The sequence below is a fragment of the Phocoena phocoena genome, chromosome 3, assembly GCF_963924675.1.
Source record: "Phocoena phocoena chromosome 3, mPhoPho1.1, whole genome shotgun sequence".
NCBI lineage: Eukaryota > Metazoa > Chordata > Mammalia > Artiodactyla > Phocoenidae > Phocoena > Phocoena phocoena.
In genome coordinates this window covers 28,615,804-28,635,795 of record NC_089221.1, presented here as the reverse complement: position 1 = coordinate 28,635,795, position 19,992 = coordinate 28,615,804, and the positions used below count along the sequence as shown (strand labels likewise).

General features: G+C 47.5%; 1 pseudogene; it reads left to right on the top strand.

Moving 5' to 3' along the window:
- The first annotated feature begins 15,663 nt into the window (after nt 1-15,663).
- Nucleotides 15,664-18,167, top strand: LOC136121068 (signal transducing adapter molecule 1-like; annotated as a pseudogene).
- The last annotated feature ends 1,825 nt before the right edge of the window (nt 18,168-19,992 follow it).

Below are 19,992 nucleotides of genomic sequence, written 5' to 3'. Positions count from 1 at the left end.
CTTAACGATAGGTAAGAGAACCAAGGCTTATAGAGGTGATGTGACTTGCCCGAGAAAGAACTACATCTTCTGAACTTCAACCTTAGCATTTTGCTAACTACCTCTACTCCTCGGCCTTTTGATTACTGTTTAAATTCTCCTCTAGACTCCGAAAGCTCAATATCTGATGACCACCCTGAAGGACTATATGGCCCTGGGGGTGTGTGTGTGTGTGTGTGTGTGTGTGTGTGTGTGTGTGTTTCAATGTTAACCACCTACTATGTGACAGATACTCTACTGGACACAATATAAGATTGAAGAATGAGGCATACTTCAAAGAGAAAAATGTTTTAAAACACATGGCTAAGTCTGTACAGCTACAGTTACTTATTAAAATATTGACTAAATTGACTAATAACCAGTGAGTCTGATATCAAAGGCTAGAGCAGTCTGTTCATTGTAGATGGCTAGAGTTGGGAAACTGAGGTTTGATTAACAACACTTCTCTTTCATTAAACCGACACTTTTCAGCTCGTGGGTAGCAATAAAACAAAAAGAAATCATCTCTAAATCATGCAGCATCTTAATGATTTTTTTAAAAAGATACCATCAGTATCATATACCTACATAAATAAATAATGGGGAAAAAAGTCTAGAATCCTTTTCCCTATCACCTATTTAAAACATACCCAAGAGGCCTTTGATGTATTTAGCTTTGTTTTGTCAACTCCTATAGTCATCATTTCTCCTACGTAGAGGAAATCCAGTTGGCTTTTAGCAAAATAATGCACAGCACTAACAGTGAATGTTTTCAGTACCACGAGTTAAGGATTATATGATGTGACAGTTTTTTAAGTATTTCTGGGTACACTACTATATATACTGGTTTCTCCTGGATCTTCAGATTAAGGTCACCGTTCCCCCCAACCACAGAAAAAAGGAAACAGCACCTCAGGAGGAATGCACAAAATCAGAGCAATGATGAGGAAACCCTCTGCAACAATTCTGAGAAATGCACTTTCTATTCTTAGAAATTCAGTGTGGTGGGTGTTACTCGAGACCGTTTCTAGTCTGTTTGGATCCTGTATGGAACGGAGAGTGAACATCACTTGGTTATACATCTTCCACATTTAAAATGTGGGAAAGCTAAGGTACCAAGAAAAGGAAAGATGGGTGTGCTTCTGAGCATCGTGTTACTTATGTATTCTTTTGAATTCAGGTTTAGGTAAATGCTGCAGAAAAATATGAAGACACAAGTGCTTTGTGGGATAGATCACACAGACTTAAATAGTGCTTTGTGTATAAGAACCTGTGTTTTTATCCTGATGCAACCTGTAAATATGACATCTGGGGCACTCAAATACAGCTGGGAGAACAGCCAGCACCACTTAGGATATCCGATATGTGCTAAGAGAAATTCTAAGTAGAAAAATCACAACAAAAAAGCATGAAATTCTTTCATTCAACAAACATGTGAGTACTTACGGTATGTCAACAATGTTCTAGACACTAGGGATTCAACAGTAAACAAAAAGAGACAAAACCCCTGTCTTCCTGGAGCACATATTCTAGTAAGGACAGACATACTACTGATATGAACCGAACTAATACAAACTTCTGGCAAGTATGAAGGCAATTAAGTGCCATGGAAGAAAATAGAGGAGAAAAGGGAACTCTCCGTGTCCAGTGGTTAGGTACTGGTGCTTTCACTGTTGGGGGCCCGGGTTCGACCCCTGGTCAAAAATAAATAAGTAAATGGATGAATAAATAAACAAACAAATAAAGGAGAAAAGAGCAGCAGGACATGCTGGAAGGGGGCGGCCAGGGAAGATGGGCTGAGAAGGTGATGTCTAAGTGAAGAGCTAAGGGGTTGAGGGCCACAGCCCTGGAGACATCTAGGGGAAGAGCAGTCCAGAGAGTGGGAACAGTAAACGCGATGGCTCTGAGACAGGAGTGTGCCTGGTAATTTGAAGGCATAATGAGGAAACCAATGGGTTTAAATGCCTTGAACTGCTTCCAGATTAAGAGGTTACAATTCAGGCAAAATGTCATGAACACAGCCATATTTTCATACACACTTAGAGCAGGAATGTGCCTTTGTAAATGCATACTCAAGCCCCTTAATCTTTCCAAGTCTGAAGAAATGAGGAAGAGAAGGTAGAGTGTTATAACCCAGGGTTACACCACCAGTGACTGGCCAAGAAAAGGCTTCAGCACACATATCCCAAACTCAGCACCACACTTCTGTGTGATGCTCCAACTTTATAATTAAGAGGCACTCTTATTTTTTTTTAATTGAAAAAACTAAAGAATCCAGCCAACTAACACGCTTAGAGCTAAAAATTGATCAATTTCACTTTTCATTCAGCAAATAACCAAGAGAGACCCTACATACACCCTACATATTGCTGAGGAAGAAATAATGAATGCATCATTACCTAGATCTCACTACCCAGCAATCAAATGTATAGGTGTGTAACAAAGAAACTACTCAAGGGAACATATCTCAGATGTTGACTGCAGTACAGTTACAGTAAAAAAGTGGGAAAGATCAACTGTCCTCTGAAGAAAAAGTATAACAGTGAAAAAGTGGAAACTCAAATTTTCTCTTGGTGAGGAAAAGCGTATGCTATAATTTATTCCTACACTAGAGTTCTCTGTAGCAGCTAAAGTAAATAAGATCTACATGTACCTCAAACACATAATGACAAATTTAAAAGTGCAAGCCGTGTGTATATAGAATTATGCCATTTAAATAAAATGTTAAACACACAAGCTCGTGGATACAGTTTGCGGATATGTAATACCGAAGTACCAAACACCTTTGGGCACTGTGGACACTGACTTCACATTAGTGGTTACCTGAGGATGGAGGCAGAGGAGGAAGGATGGATAAAATATTTCAGTTACAGTTTATTTTTAAGGGTCAGGTGTGGGGGGGTATGAAGCAAATATGGAAAGATTAGCAACTCAAACATAAGTCGTGGGAAAATGGAAGCCTTACTATGTTCTCTTTAGGTACGTTTGAGATTTTTCATACTTTTATTTGGAAAAAGAGGAAGGCTAAAAGGAAGGAACAGAGAGACAGACAAAGCTCCTTCATCACATTCCAGTGACTCCAAGGCCGAGTTCCCCGAACTTGCAAAGCTCAGGTTCTTCACCTTTAAAAGGTGAGTGATACTAGGTGTGCCTCCCTCAAAGATGCTATAGAAGTGGCAGTCTGGAGACAGAACTTCATTGTCAGATACACTACTAGCAGACAGGGGCACTACATCACGTCCCCATTGAATCTCCAAGGCCCAGCATCCATTACTTTATTTCAATTTCACAGATAACAGTAATAAGATTTTTCAACAGGGTTATAACCCTCCCTCCCTCCCCCCCCAAAAAAGCCATAAAAACACATCTAAGGAATGTAAATGATACAATACATTCATTACTGAAGCATTTCAATGAATGGAGACAGCCCAGAATGGGAGCACCTCACCCAATCCAAGTTCTGCAAGCACTGGTTAAAAATTACAAGAACTGGATACATTTCCTCACATAAAATCTATTATCTTACAAGCAGAAGGGAAAAAATATGACACTGGTTAAGTAAGCATCATTAAGAAAGGATGATCTGATTACGTCCATCAGTAATAAAATTCCCAGCCACACCTGTAAACAACGACTCTGCAGGCTGGGGACAGAGCAATCAAAATCCAGCCTCCAGGTGATACACTCTCTCTTTTCCAACTTTGTTCAGACCTCAAGGAGGTGAGACTCTCCTTGCTAAGATGAGCTTCTTTTAAGTCTCACTGATCAGTAAAACAATTCCTCCCTGTGCCAGGCCCTGACGGTCTTGAGATGACATTCTCTAGAGAACTGGCAGGGCGCTCGGTAGTCTCCTCCCGCGGAAGGAAAAGAGAAACCCATCTAAGTCACCTGTGAGCCTGTGGCCAAGGGAAGCCGCTGGTTCAGGTGAGCGGCGTTGAGTCCGCAGATTTGCCCCAATCCCTGGAAACAAAGTTGCTCTGAGCTGGGCTCCTTGGAGAAGCCCAAGCCTGGCTACAGAGCCCAGGCGCTGGGAGATCACTTGCAGCGCCTCCACTTTCCCCTGAGCTCCGTCTGCCGCGTCTGCTGTCTCTGCCGGCTCTGAGGCCCACCCCCCTCCACAAAAGCTGGGGACGAGGTCCAAACTCAAAGGAGAGCGTGAGCCCGGGGTTAGCAGATGTACTCTGCAAACTGCAGAAACTAAACCGCAGGCACAAAAATCTGCCCGAACCAGCAGCGAAGGGTGGGGGGGGGGGGTGGTTAGGGAGGGTACCCACCCTCCCGGGCAGAGGTTGGGATAGATGGCGGGCGGGCGCCCCTCTCGCGCGCAGCTCCACATCCTGCCTCCTCCCAAAGCCCCAGCTGCCCGAAGGCTGCCCGAACTCCAGCATCTCTCCTCCCGGCCCTCCTCGGAGCTGCGGTGGGGAAACGGACAGGAAGGACGGGGAGCGGGGTCAGTCGCAGGCCCGGAGTGGCCCTGCCAGCACCCTTGGGCCAGCGGAGGGCTCCCGGAGTCAGAAAAAGAACAATAGCGGACCTTCGGTCGCCGAGCCCGAGTCTCCCGCTCGCGCCTTCCTCCCCAGCTCCTCCAGGCTCAGCGCGGAGGCGGGTCGAGCCCTGAAGCGGGGACTGGGGGGAGCCAGACGCAGGCGGGCCAGGCAGGTGGGACAGGGAGCCGACTCGGGGCACCCAGAACGCCCTTCCGGGGACTGGTCATTCATTCCCACCCGCGCTCCCTCCGCACCCACCCCAGCCCCAGCCGGCCTGCGAGTCGCGGGGGCCGGTAGGACAAAACCCCGCTCCTAACTTGGCTCGTCCTCCCTTTCTGCTCTGACGCCCACCATCCTCCTCTTCCTGTGTTTCCCAGTCTGCTCTCTGCAGACAGCGGGCGGCCGGCGGGGACAAGGGACTGGTGGCGGGACCCTTGCTGCCAGCCCGCCGAGCCACTCCGCCGGCGCGTCGTCCGCGCCTATCTGGCCGCCTCCCTCGTCCGAACCCCAGACACAAAGGCGGGGACCGGAGCCCGCGAGCCCGCTCCGGGGGAGCCTCCCGACTCTCGGCGCCGCGCACTCACCCCATCTAGGCGGCGGCGGCGGCTCCCGGGCCCCGCTGGCTGCGCCACCCCGCACGCCGCTTCCCCAGGAAAACGCGGACGCCGGGCTCGCTTCCTGCTCAGCTTCCTGCGCCTCGGTCCCTCCTCCTCCCCCGCTGCGGGGGTCAGTGGGCGCCGCGGCTCCCGGGCTGGGCAGGCGGGGCGGGGCGGGGGCAGCACCACCACGTGGCCGCCCGGCGCCGGCCCCCGCCGACCCGGATCCCGCGGGAGCGGGAAGGGAGGTGCTAACCATTCCCCTCCCCTTCCACCCCGCGCGGCCCCAGATTCCACGAGTCAGGTGATCCGGACCTGCGGGAGGTACTCCCGGCCCGCGCGCCCTGGGCGTCCGCGGCTTGCTTTTAGTTTTCCACGGATCGTGGGATTCTCCCCCGTGGATCTTTCATCATCATCACCTGAAGTTAATGGAAACCACCGGTGCTCTGACCCCAGGGTTTAGGACAGATGAGATCCTGAATAGTAATGCATTTCTGGTTAACGTCCAAAGTCGTTTGCGGTCGTGGGGTGTTTTAAAGTCGCTGATCCAAGCGCTTTCTAACCAGAATCAAATCGGTCATATTTTCCAAAATTACTGAACAGAAAGCAAACTGGAACATGCTCGTAGTCTCTGGACTGAACCAGTTGGTTGGAATATGTTCGGTAACACTCATCAGGTGGCAGGAGAAAACTACCAGCGTTAAGTATTGCTCGGAGAGTTAGGAAGGAGAAACCTACTGTCTGAACTGAGAGGCACCATGGGGAACGCCCTCCCTGCAGGGTCTGGGATGCAAACGAGGCGCCGACAGCTCCTCTCTCTTCCCCAGCCCGCTGAGCCCGGCGTTTGAATCGTGATGGGTTCCTCCTGTAGTTCCAAGGATTTCAAAGCTCTCCACCTCCCGTTAAATTTGGGACGGCTTTGCCACTCATTTTGATCATGTTAACCAGCTGTGGCTTAAAAAGTCTTCTGATGAACCTAGGGGCAGGACAGGAATAAAGACGCAGACTTAGAGAAGGGACTTGAGGACATGGGGAGGGGGAAGGGTAAGCTGGGACGAAGTGAGAGAGTGACATGGACATATATACACTACCAAGTGTAAAACAGATAGCTAGTGGGAAGCAGCCACATAGCACAGGGAGATCAGCTCGGTGCTTTGTGACAACCTAGAGGGATGGCCTAGGGATGGTGGGAGGGAGGCTAAAGAGGGAGGGGGAAATGGGGATACACGTATACATACAGCTGATTCATGTTGTTATACAGCAGAAACTAACACAACATTGTAAAGCAATTATACTCCAGTAAAGATGTTAAAAAAAGAAAAGTCTTTAATCACCACAGCCCCTGTGTTCCCCCTGTTAACTCTACGTCCTTTTCACAGGGCAGGAAGTTTTCTAGAATAAATGAGTGGTATGAGTCCTTTTTTTGGTGAGATCGGCTCCATCGATTTTTTTTTTTTAATTCCAACAAAACTGAAATTAACCTGAGTTCAGTTTATGATGTCTTGGTCAGATCTCCATGACCCCAGGTCAGACTTCGTCTGTACCCGTCTCCCCCACCCATGGCCAAGCCAAGGGAACAGCCTGTCTTAGCTTTAACAGGTGACTTATCAAACAGAGAGCAAAAGCTGTGTAACTAGTTGCATGGTCTTCCCTTCCTAAATCATAGGTCAGAGATTCCTTAGAGAAGTGAGGAAGAGCGGGTTTAAAGCAAGGTGTACACTCCTCTTCCTGTCTTTTATCCCTCTCAAATCACCCTCTAAAAGACACGGGAACTGGTAAACTTCTTTTTGGTTTAGTGCTGACAATTTCCACAATACGGTTTTTCATTGCAGTTCATATGAATGGTGTAGCGTAGGGTATTTATCGGGAACAATACTGCCACGTGTGAGTTTTCTGTTCCCCTTTCAGCAGGTCAGTCTCATTCAAGTGGTGGCAGCTGGCAAGGTGGGCATTGGAACGGGGTACAGGGTATACCGTGCTGCTTTGGAAAGTTAACGTGTGTATTCTGTAGCTGAAGGAGTTAAAATATCAAACAAAACTGTGTAAGGCAGGGTCATCAGCCTTTTATTCATAGGAACTCTGTCCCTCTTCTTCTTTTTTTTTTTTTTCTCTTCTACATGGCCAGGCCCTGTCCCAGCTACCTGCTTGGGGGCCGGTAGGCCCCTGTCAGCCCTGTGGCTCCCATAGGTGGCTTGTGTGCTTATTCTCCTTAATTAATTAATTTATTTGTTTATTTTTTTAATTTTAGAATTTTTTTATACAGCAGGTTCTTATTAGTTATCCATTTTATACATATTAGTGTAGCTATGTCAATCCCAATCTCCCAATTCATCACACCACCACCACCCCGCCACTATTCTCCTTGATTTATAATCCCACCATCTACATTAGTCTGGGTGAGAGATTGTTGTGGAGGGAAGGATTCATAGTTAATCTTTGTGCCAAGACCCTTTACCAGCTCCCACCCTCCGTTGAAACTCAAACCACCTGCCCAGACCACAGCTGACCTTCTGCCACCTGCAGGGAGATTGGTGGTCAAGTATGGGATTGAACACCCGCGCTTGACCACCAAGTGGTTTTATTGCCCGGGCCTTTTAGAAAGTGCTAATTGGGTTCATTGGATACATTGAACACCACCCTTGGATGGAGAGCTGACCCGCGTGAAAGGGTTTGAGAGATGGAAGCAAGGATAAAATGACCATATAAACTGCATAAATTTGGTAGAACCTTTTGGGGATGAACAGCATGTTGAATTTCAATAGGAGAAGTATCCCCAAATCAAAGCAACTGTGGTGTGATGTGCAATACTGAGAGTAATAAGAGCCAGGGGCCCCCGGGCAGGGACCCCGACCCCTGTTTGACTAACTTGCCATTTGAACTGCACCACGTATTTGAATCTCACCTGGCCCACTTTGCCAAACAGTAAAAGAGAACGTTGAATTACATGGCCTCTAACACCCTAAGACCATTCTCTTAGTTTGAAGAGCCTTCACAAGCAACGTTGTCCCCACATGTTATGGCAAAGGGTCTGTTCTAGCAGGTCCTAATAGTGTTGCTAGCCAGTACTTAGCAGGATCCATAAATGAAATTCATCGATTGGTAGGGCTCAATTTTCATTTTTAAAATTAAATAATATTACATTCCTTCTTTCTTGCTCCATCTCTCACCAGTAACAGTTCTCCCCAGATTGAAAACGTCTTAAGTTTGAGAAAACAAAGCTAAGACTTGTTGGGATAAAAAGAAACTGTCCCTGAAGGAGGAGATAGAGATAGCCGAAAAGTACCAGAATCAAAAAGTACCCCTCCACTCTCTGGTGTTTCGTCGGGATCTGACTGCATTTCTGGGTCTAGTTAGAGGCAGCATAATTTAGAGGAATGTGGTGATATTGGACCCGGTCCAGAGAATGGAACAAAAACACAATCAGAAGTTGGAGAGAGATCATCTACGGGGAAAAGGCCAAATATTCATAGCAAAACCACCTTTTGTGTTTTCTTGACGATGTTTCCAAATAGGAGGAAACTGTGACATGGGAGAAATTAATACGTGTGGCATTGCTTTTCATAATTTAGTAAGACCATAGTAATAAAGTAGCGTGCAAACACTGATTAGCCCATGGTTCCTCCACTTGCCAGGAAGCCAGCAGAAATTTCTCCAAGGGTAGGTTACTACCCTTTCCTTCTCAGTGACCTTGGGCACCTGATGGGGAGGGGAGGCTAAGATGTTTGGTAAAAATACATTCCGCAGCCCTGCATCAGAGCCCCGATCGTAGGAGTATGGCAGAGAAGCTAAGCGTCTGAACCTTGACACTACAGACCTGAGAAGGTCTTAAGACTGTCTGGCCCATCATCTCCAATGAGGAATGGAAAGTCTGCAGAACTGTGCTGTCCAGTATGGCAGCCACTAGCCACGTGTGAACACCTGAAATGTCACTACCCTACTAGGCTACTGAGCATGTGAAATGTCACTAGTCCAAATTGAGATGTACAATAAATGCAAAATACGCACCAAATTTCAAAGACTAACAAAGAAAAATGTCTCACAAGTTTTACATTGATTACACATTGAAATGCTGATATTTTGGATATATTAGGTTAAATATATTATAGACACTAATTTCAGTTATTTCTTTTTGCTTTTTAAAACGTAGCTAAGTAGAAAATTGACAAATTACTATCTGGCTTACATTGTATTTCTATTGGATAGCACTGCTATGGGGGCTGATATTAGCAGCTAACACACATTTAGCATCTACTGTGTACCAGGCACTCTTCTAAGTGATATATACATTAACCATGGTGGTCATATAATTAATTTTACAATCTGTGACACTTCTGAGAGTGAAGTAGGGCAGGCGAATGCTGAACCAGCCAGGATACCGGACAAAAGGCATAAACTGGAACTGTCCTGAACAAACCGAGACGTCAGGCCCACCTAATGTTAGGTCAAATTAATCCTTACGTCAAACCTATAAGTACCATTATCATCCCCATTGGGCACATGAGGGAACTGAGGCACAGAGAGATTAAGTAACTTGCCCAAAGTCACACAGCTGGGAGGTAGTAGTGCTGGGATTCAAACCAGGGCAGTCCAGCTCTTGAGCCTTCACTCTTAACTGCTGTGCACCACTGTCTGCTCAAGAGCTAAGTATGGATAGAGGATTTAGTAGATGCCGTTTTCCTTACTTCGCACAGCAACTTGGACAGAGTATTATCCTGTTTTTAGAGTGCAGAAACTGAGCTTTAAATAGATCCAGCAACTTGTCCAAATCCTAGAACCGGAAAGAATGGAGCCGAGAATGGAGGTGTGGGATGCCCGACTCCAGAGAGGTCCTCGTAACCGCCGTGTCATATTGCTTTCAGGCCACCACTGTTTAAAAACAGCTCCCATATTGATCTCACTACTTCTCCCTGTTCTGGCAGAGGACTGGATAAGAGACGATGAGAACCCAGGTGTCATCACCTTGGAACAAATACCAAAAGCTCAATCTTCTTGGCCTCTCCTTTCTTGGAAGGAGCATTTTAAGATAATCCAAAGAGCCATCCATGTGCCACATTGGTGGTTCTGCTGTGCGTGTCAGAAATTCCAGAAAGTATCTGCCATTGAAGCAGTGGAGGAGGGCATTGTGAGGAGCTCACAAACAGCAAGGAGGCAGCTGATCATCAAAAGGCTAAGAGTGGGCTTCCCTGGTGGCGCGGTGGTTGAGAGTCCGCCTGCCGATGCAGGGGACACGGGTTCGTGCCCCGGTCCGGGAAGATCCCACATGCCGCGGAGCGGCTGGGCCCATGAGCCATGGCCGCTGAGCCTGCGCGTCCGGAGTCTGTGCTCCGCAATGGGAGAGGCCACAGCAGTGAGAGGCCCGCGTACTGCAAAAACAAACAAACAAACAAACAAAATGACATAAAAATGGTCATAGGATATAGTTTAAACACTTCTAGGGCACAATTTGCTAAATCTTTATGGAAAATTACTGGCTAATATGTAAGGTACAGCATTGAGCACACATAGTAAAAAGAAATATGAGATGCCCTTGACCTCCAACCTATTTGAAGAGATGATCTTAGGCATACATGGACAAAGAGTCATGAAAAGAAAACAGCAAATGCCTTCATGTTGCTTTCTAGCTCCTCAGCACTGTTCTGTGGCTTTGCCAAGCCATGTTGCCAGGCAAGCTGTGCCCTTGAAAACGCGAGGCGTACTATTCTGCTGAACTATTACGAAGCAGTGTGCTATGGGAACCAAAATACAAGTAAACTCACCTCCACCCACAGAGATTCCAATTCTAGAGTGCGGCCTGGATTGAAAATGACTATACCACGCGGCTTCCGTGCTAGTAAATAACGTGGTTGAAACATCACGAGCATTGGAATCAGCTGCCTGTTACAGCGATAACGGGGCCTGCTAGGAGGTAACAGTGGCTTTAACAAAATAGGGGCTTGTTTTTCTCGTATTCTGAAAAGTTATAACTTTTTCTCGTATTCTGAAAAGTATAACTGAAAAGTTATCTCGTATTTTGAAAAGTTGCTTTATTTAGATCAGTGGCTCAAGTTTGTCAGGTCTGAGGTCTCTGTGATTCTCTAGAATTTCCCCTCATGCTGTCCCCTACAGCATCCACTCTGTGTTCCAGGCAGGCAGAAGGGGAAGAGTGGACAGCCAGTGTGGCCTGCCCCTCTTAGGGAGATCTTCTGAAAGCCCCACCCAACTTCTTAATTTTATTGGTCAAAACTGTATCACATGGCCAGCCCCCTCTGAAAGGAAGGGAAGGAAATACAGACTTTTTTGCTGGGTACATTGTACATGAAATAAAATTGGGGTTCTGCTAATGTGGAAATGGGGGGAATGGATATTGGGTTTATCTGTTGCTGTGAAACAAATGACCTCAAAACTTAGTGGCTTAAAACAGCAACAACAGGGGCTTCCTTGGTGGCGCAGTGGTTGGGAGTCCGCGTGCCAACGCAGGGGACACAGATTCGAACCCTGGTCTGGGAAGATCCCACATGCCACAGAGCAACAAAGCCCGTGAGCCACAGCTGCTGAGCCCACGTGCCGCAACTACTGAAGCCTGTGCACCTGGAGTCCGTGCTCTGCAGCAAGGGGGGCCACCGCGGTGGGGAGTCCATGCACCGCAGCAGGGAGTGGCCCCTGCTCGCTGCAACTAGGGAAAAGCCCACACGCAGCAAGGAAGAACCAACGCAGCCAATAAATAAATAATTTAAAAAAAAAAAAAGAAGAAGAAAAAACAGCAACAACAATATTATCTATTATTTCTCATGATTCTGTGGGTTGACCAGGTGGTTCTGGAATGGCCAAATAACCTGAAATGACCTCACTCCTAGAGCCGGTGGTTAGTGTTGGTCCCTGGCTGGAGGTCAGCTAGGGATTGTTGGCTGAGACATTGGTTCTCCTTCACGTGGTGTCTTGGGCTTCCTCATGGACTGGTGGCTGGGGTCCAAGAAGGAACGTTCTGAGGGCATGCACCTCAGTGTGCAAGCGCTTATCAAGCCTCCACTTATACCATGCTTGCCATGGTCCCATTGGCCAAAGCTCATGGCCTGGCCGAATCCAAAGTCAAAGTGGGAAGCAATTACACAAAGGCATAAAATCCAGGAAGAAGGGTTCACAGGGGACCAGCAAAGTACCAGTCCACCATAGGTAGGCATCTAGCTATCTCTGCCAAAGCATCTCTTTTGATAATATGTTAAAATTTAGCAGTGCTTATTTTGCAGCAAGCGTAGAACAATATTTGGCAGGCATTAACTCTGAAAATCCTCACAACCTTGTGGGGTACATGCTCTTATTATTTCCATTTAGAGATGAGGAACTAGATCAGGGAAGCTTAAGAAAGTTGTTGAAGGTCACATAGTAAGAAAACACCAGGGCTGGAATTTGAACCCAACCTGAATATGCAGCTTGGACAGGGGTTTGTGAGCACATTCTGGCTTCAGTAAAATGGGAGGAAATCAAGTGACAGAGATCTAATAAAACAGCCATTTAAAAGAGATTTCTCCCATGTTTTAAACACCATTGTCTTTCATCCTCTCCGGTAGCAGGTGCAGAGAGAAGAGTGACATATCCCTGCCCATCAGAGTCAAGGCAGAAGGACTGTACTGAGGAGATGCTCACTTGCTTTCTGGGCAGGTGGTCTAATGCACGCTGGGTCCCTCTTCCCCAAGTACACACTGTGGAAAGCAGAGGTGAAAGCACACGTGAGCCAGGTACAGTTGGGGTGGCTACAGTTGCCCCTGGGAAAACTTGAGGAAGGAGTCTGAACACCTAGGAGCCTCGATGAAGGAATCTAGGAGGTTTCTGAAAGGGAAAAAACCTCAAAATTTACTGCCCTTATACCTTGACAAGTGTGTCAGAAGCGAATCACCCTAACATGCTAGAAACACCTTCCACTGATGAAAAGCACAGTGAAGATGCTCTCCTTTTTCTGTTTGAAAGTGAGTTTCTCCAAGTGTGGCCTCTGCACTAGTCTGTCCACAGAAATACTGACTCAGTTCTCCATTGGGTGGATCAGAAAATCTGCATGTTTAAGGAGAATCCCAAGGGACTCTTATACACAATACATTTGCAAATTATTGGTTTAAAAATGTTCTTTCAGGGCTTCCCTGGTGGCGCAGTGGTTGAGAGTCCGCCTGCCTATGCAGGGGACATGGGTTCGTGCCCCGGTCCGGGAAGATCCCACATGCCGCGGAGCAGCTGGGCCCGTGAGCCATGGCCGCTGAGCCTGCGCATCTGGAGCCTGTGCTCCGCAACGGGAGAGGCCACAACAGTGAGAGGCCCGCGTACCGCAAAAAAAAAAAAAAAAAATGTTCCTTCAGTATGATGATTTTTAAAACAGTGCTTTCAAACTTAAAAAAATTTTTTCTTTATTTTCTTTCTTTCTTTTATTTTTTTTGGCTGCATTGGGTCTTCATTGCTGCATGTGGGCTTTCTCTAGTTGCGGTGAGCCGGCGCTACTCTTTGTTGCAGTGTGCGGGCTTCTCATTGCGGTGGCTTCTCTTGTTGAGGAGCACGGGCTCTAGGCGCATGGGCTTCAGTACTTGTGGCTCGCGGGCCCTAGAGCGCAGACTCGTAGTCGTTGCGCACGGACTTGGTTGCTCCGCGGCATGTGGGATCTTCCTGGCCCAGGGCTCGAACCCGTGTTCCCTACATTGGCAGGCGGATTCTTAACCGCTGCGCCACCAGGGAAGCCCTGGTTTTCAAACTTTAATGTGCATCTGAATCCCCTGAGATCTCTTGAAAAAGTAGGTTCTGATTCAGTAGGTCTGAAGAAAGGCTTGAAATTCTGCCTTTTTAACAATTTCCCAGCCCTGATGCTGGTCTGAAGAACCAAGCTCCACACCTTGTAGCCAAGCTTTAAAAACCTTGGAGGGAGGGCTTCCCTGGTGGCGCAGTGGTTGAGAGTCTGCCTGCCGATGCAGGGCACACGGGCTCGTGCCCCGGTCCGGGAGGATCCCACATGCCGCGGAGCGGCTGGGTCCGTGAGCCATGGCCGTGGAGCCTGCGCATCCGGAGCCTGTGCCCCGCAACGGGATAGGCCACAACAGTGAGAGGCCCGCGTACCGCAAAAAAAAAAAAAAAAAAAACCTTGGATAGAAAAAACCAAAACAAACCCTTTTGGGTTGTAACATGGGGAGGCAGACAAACACAGTGGAAGTGGAGGCAGGGGTACCCTCGGCGCATCTGTGGGAGAGACAGAAGGTCACTGCCCTTTCCAAAGGGACAGGTCACTGATAAAAGATACAGACGCAGTAGCAAAAGAGGGAGCTTAGAGATATCCAGAACAGGCTCCCCAGTCAAGGTGAGATTGATGGGCAAGTGCAACAGGATAGAGCGATGAAGGTGTTTTTCTAACGAATCTGGCCTGAGGAGTTCAGACCATCGTTAAAGAGCTTGAAGAAACTCAGAAGAGTCAGATGGTGCAAAATCAATGGGACTGAATGAACACAAATATTTAGACAGGCTGATCTCCTAAGGTGCAAAAATACACAATTTGTATTTTAAGAGTTTGTGTGTGGTTTGTTCTTCAACCCTTGCTTTTTTTTTTTTTTTTGCGGTACACGGGTCTCTCACTGTTGTGGCCTCTCCCGTTGCTGAGCACAGGCTCCGGACGCGCAGGCTCAGCGGCCAAGGCTCACGGGCCCAGCTGCTCCCTGGCATGTGGGATCTTCCCGGACCGGGGCACGAACCCACGTCCCCTGCACCGGCAGGCAGACTCTCAACCACTGCGCCACCAGGGAAGCCCCAACCCTTTCTTTTTGCTGTGGTTTTATGTTGTTTATACGCAGAAGGAAGATACTGGTAGTATACGCTATGTGCTAGTTCCCCAGAAAAGTACATTTTTAATCCTTGCAAATGAATCTGGATACCTTCCTCAGGCAGATCCCCCCGATGCCCCGCCCCGGGCGGCGTATGGAGCAAAGTTCATTCTCTTTGCAAAGCGGAACCTGATACTATCCCTTAGCTACACAGTGGCTGGCATCGATACCACCCTTTAGAGTTAACAAAGGATTTTTACACCCACCTGTCACATTTTTTACCCCCCCATTATGAAAAATAAGTAAGGCAATAATTACTGTCCTTTTGTGCAATAAAAAAAACCGGGTTTGTGGCGCAGTGGTTGAGAGTCCGCCTGCCGATGCAGGGGACGCGGGTTCGTGCCCCGGTCCGGGAAGATCCCACGTGCCGCGGAGCGGCTGGGCCTGTGAGCCATGGCCGCTGAGCCTGCGCGTCCGGAGCCTGTGCTCCGCAACGCGAGAGGCCACAGCAGTGAGAGGCCCACGTACCGAAAAAAAAAAAAACAAAAAAAACCCCCAAAACTAAGTTACACAGAGTTTTAGGGATTTGTCTAAGGAGCAGACTCAAAGCTAGAGCCCCCGCTCCTCTGCGCTTGCCGCCGCCGCGGTAGCTGGGGGTCGGGGAGAGGACGAGCTGCCGCGGAGCCCGGAGAGTCCGTCTCCGTCGCTGTTTTTGCCTGAGGACCTTTCCTTCCTCGGTCGCACCCTGACTCCCTTGGTGTCGATGGGGAGTCCCTGAGGACACCTCAGCACACAGTGGAGATGCCTCTCTTTGCCACCAATCCCTTCGATCAGGATATCGAGAAAGCAACCGGTGAGATGAATACTGCTGACGACTGGGGCCTCATTTTGGATATCCGTGATAAAGCCGGTCAGTCTCGCACTGGTGGTTATTGGACGGATTTTGAATAGTCTTTTGGGATGGTATAGCCCCATCACCAAGGCCTAAACGCTCTGCTGCAAGGACTGTCCACTTTGGTATGAGCTCTGACAGCTGTGTGAGCTCTGGGAGCCCTTTAACGTAGAGCTCTCAGTCGCTTTTTGTCCAGCCTTGTGGGCAGCAGACCTCAGTGGACACCATGCAGGCCTAAAGGTTGTCTACGGTCTATTATGAGGAGGGTGAACCATAAAGATCCTCACGTTGCTATGCAGGCTCTGACTTTTCTAGGAGCATGTGTATCAAATTGTGGCAACATGTTTCACTTAGAAGTATGTTCAAGAGATTTTGCTAGTGAAGTAAGCAATGTATTAAACAAGTGTCACCCTAAAATGTGTGAAAAATTAAAGGCTCGTATGGTTGAATGGATGGATGAATTTAAGAATCATCCACAGCTTAGTCGACTATCAGCAATGGTTAATAACCTTAAGGAACAAGGTGTTACATTTCCAGCTATTGGCTGTCAGATGAGGATACTGAGACCCAGAATGGTTAAGTGACTTGCCCAGGGCCACAGCTAGTAGTTGACAGAGCTGGAACTAGGACACAGGCCTCCTCTCGGTCCAGTGTTCCTTCCACTACACGATCCTGCCTTCCGTTTGAGGCTGCAGAACAAGCAAAAGCAAGCCCAGCTCTGGTAGCCAAAGATCCTGGTTCTGTGGCTAACAAAAAAGAAGATTTAGCGAAAGCCATTGAGTTGTCACTGAAGGAACAAAGGCAGCAGTCAACCACCCTTTCCAGTTGTTTTTTTTTTTTTGCGGTACGCGGGCCTCTCACTGTTGTGGCCTCTCCCGTTGCGGAGCACAGGTTCCGGACGCGCAGGCTCAGCGGCCATGGCTCACGGGCCCAGCCGCTCCGCGGCATGTGGGATCTTCCCGGACCGGGGCACGAACCCGTGTCCCCTGCATTGGCAGGCGGACTCCCAACCACTGTGCCACCAGGGAAGCCCCACACTTTCCAGTTTGTATCCAAGCACATCTAATCTAGTAACTAACCACCAACACGAAGGCTGAAAAGTCCATGCTGTATGTGACTTGGAAGCTGCTGAAGATAATGAACTCACTTTTAGAGTAGGAGAAATTGTTACAGTTCTTTTTTTTTTTAATTTAACTTCAATTTTTAAATTTTTGGGTGCGTTGGGTCTTCGTTGCTGTGTGTGGGCTTTCTCTGGTTGCAGTGAGTGGGGGCTACTGTTCGTTGCGGTGTGCGGGCTTCTCATTGCGGTGGCTGCTATTGTTGTGGAGCACGGGCTCTAGGTGCGCAGGCTTCAGTAGTTGTGGCATGCGGGCTCAGTAGTTGTGGCTCGCGGGCTCTAGAGCACAGGCTCAGTAGTTGTGGCGCACGGGCTTAGTTGCTCCGCGGCATGTGGGATCTTCCCGGACTAGGGCTCGAACCCTGCATTGGCAGGCGGATTCTTAACCACTGCGCCACCAGGGAAGCCCTGTTACAGTTCTTGATGACAGTGACCCCAACTGGTGGAAAGGTGAAACCCATCAAGGCCTGGGGTTATGCCCCTCTAATTTTGTGACTGCAGATCTCACCGCTGAACCAGAAATGATTAAAACGGAGAAGATGGTACAATTTAGTGATGATGTTCAGGTAGAAACGATAGAACCAGAGCCAGAACAAGCCTACATGGATGAAGATAAAATGGACCAATTGCTACAGATGTTGCAAAGTACGGATCCCAGTGATGATCAACCAGATCTGCCAGAGTTCCTTCATCTTGAAGCCATGTGTCACCAGATGGGACCTCTCATTGATGAGAAGCTGGAAGATATTGATAGAGAATATTCAGAACTCAGTGTTAAAGTGATGGAGGCCCTGTCCTTGTATACCAAGTTAAGGAATGAAGATCCAATGTATTCCATGCATGCGAAATTACAGAATCAGCAGTATTATATCCAGTCACCTGGTGTTTCTGGTCCTCAGGTGTACCCATGCCCTCCTCAGCGTGGAGCTTACCCGGTCACAGGGAACGCACAGATGGGCCAGCTCCAGACCTACAGCCTTCCCCTGGAGCACCTGTCTTCTCTCAGCCAAGGAGCAGTGCCACTGCCCGCAAGCCCAGCCCTTCCTAGTCAGCAGGCTCAGGCTTCCTACCTCAACACAACGGGCAGTTCTGTTCAAGGGAGCACGTAGCCCAGCCAGGCTTCAGTGGACAGTCCTCCTCCTGCCGCCGCTGCCGCCCCCGTCGTCATGATATGCCAGAACGCGGGGACCAGCCTGTCCCAGGTGCCAAACTTTCACATCAGCGCTGCCCCAGCCCAGAGGCAGCCATCAGCCCCCTCCGCCCCAGCAGCCGTACTCGCAGAAGGCCCTGCTGTAGGACTGGGATTCCTCTTTATGGCAAGTATCTGCTAAACGCTGATGACAATGTTATGAGATTCTTTGATATCTTAAGATTTGTTTATCCTCAGCTTATAGGAATCGTATCTTGGTCAACAAGTTCCAATATTCAAGAAGGGAGACCTCTCTTCAATTTGCACTGACTTTTTAGAGGCCCTCCCCTCCCCCTCCCCCAGAGGAATGAAACTACTTACAACATTTAATTGCTTTCATCATATGAAAGAATCAATGCAAGATTATTTGTCTCGTAAAATTACCTGGTCTGCAAAGCAGTCAAACTGGCAAGCACCACTGTGGCAGATGTGTGCTTAGATCGCTGTGTAACTTCTCTCGTGGCCGCTTTGAATCACAGTGGTGATCATATTTAACACTGTTAACTTAATTGACATTGCTGCTTTATTTTAATCATGAGCGACTACCATGTTTCATAATGTTTTGTGTAAACTTAAGATAATTACACTGTCTTTTTAAACTGCAAGAGAACAAAGCTGCAGTGTATGTACATGAAGGCATTATGTTGTCCATGTTTCAGTTTCCCATTAAACTGAACCGTCCTTGGAGTAAAAAAAAAAAAAAAAAAAAGGCAGAGCCCCAGTTTTCTGAGGCCTGGCCCCTTGATCTGTTTGCTACACTACAATATTTCCATGGATTATTGGAATCTCATAGACACCCAAAGGATAGGGGCACTCTGTCCCACTAAACTGAAGCAAGAGCACAGGCATGACTGAGAAAGGCCTAGGTGGTTGCAGAAACCCAAGCTTACAGAGCTGGGGAATGGACTCTGGCCTCCAGCAACATGGCTGATGGGAAATTCTGAAAAAAATTCCCTACAAACACGTAGAAACACCAGGTACTATACACCAAGCATTTGGTTTTAAAAGCACAGTTAAACTTGTAAGAAAGCGAGATTCACAGGCAGCAAGAAAAAAAGTTGAAACCAGAGTGGCTAGCAGACCCTGAAGAATGGGGCTGCTTGGGGCATCTGCTGATCCAGGGAGCTTGGTTCTCTGTGGGGGGACTACAGGCCTGTTGGGATGAGAACTGAGACCCTGGAGAAAGCTAGGGGTCTCAAACATCTACATTCTCAAGTCAAAAGTTGGGTTAGGAAAAAAAAATCCATCCTCTAGCAAAAAGAAAGCCAACCAGGAAACGTCTTTATTTCAGCCTCGGTAAAAGGCATGAAAAATGAAAACAAAGTAGGTCTTGGCTGTGAATTTATGATCCCAAGCCTGACATCATGGTGATTTAGTATTTACTCTACTTGCATGGTCCAGGAAACTCCAGGTAGAAAAATTATTTAAAGAATACATCTAGTTCATAACACCCCAAGGCACCTGGTATTAGGAAGGATGCAGCTTCAACCCAGAGTCTTCAGGATTCTTACATTTAAGAGGAGCCTTATTTGACAGCAAAAATAAGAGACACATGAGAAAAGAGCCACCACAAACTGGGCTCAGCAGAAACAATGGAGAACAGAATTAGCCTGCAAGAGCTTTGGGCATAGGATTATCTAACACAAAATGTAAAATGAGTGTGTGCTTAACATATTTAAGAAGTAACAGAGGGAATTGTGACCATAAGAATTGAACAAAAGACCATCAAGAATAAATGGGCACTGTGGTGACCTAAATGGGAAGGAAGTCCAAGAAAGAGGGCATATATGTATACGTATAGCTGATTCATTTTGATGTACAGGAGAAACTAACACACAACATTGTAAAGCCACTATATTCCAATAAAAATTAAAAAAAATAAAATGCTTATAAAAAGTAAATTAATGTTAACTTAAAATTTAAAATAAAGGA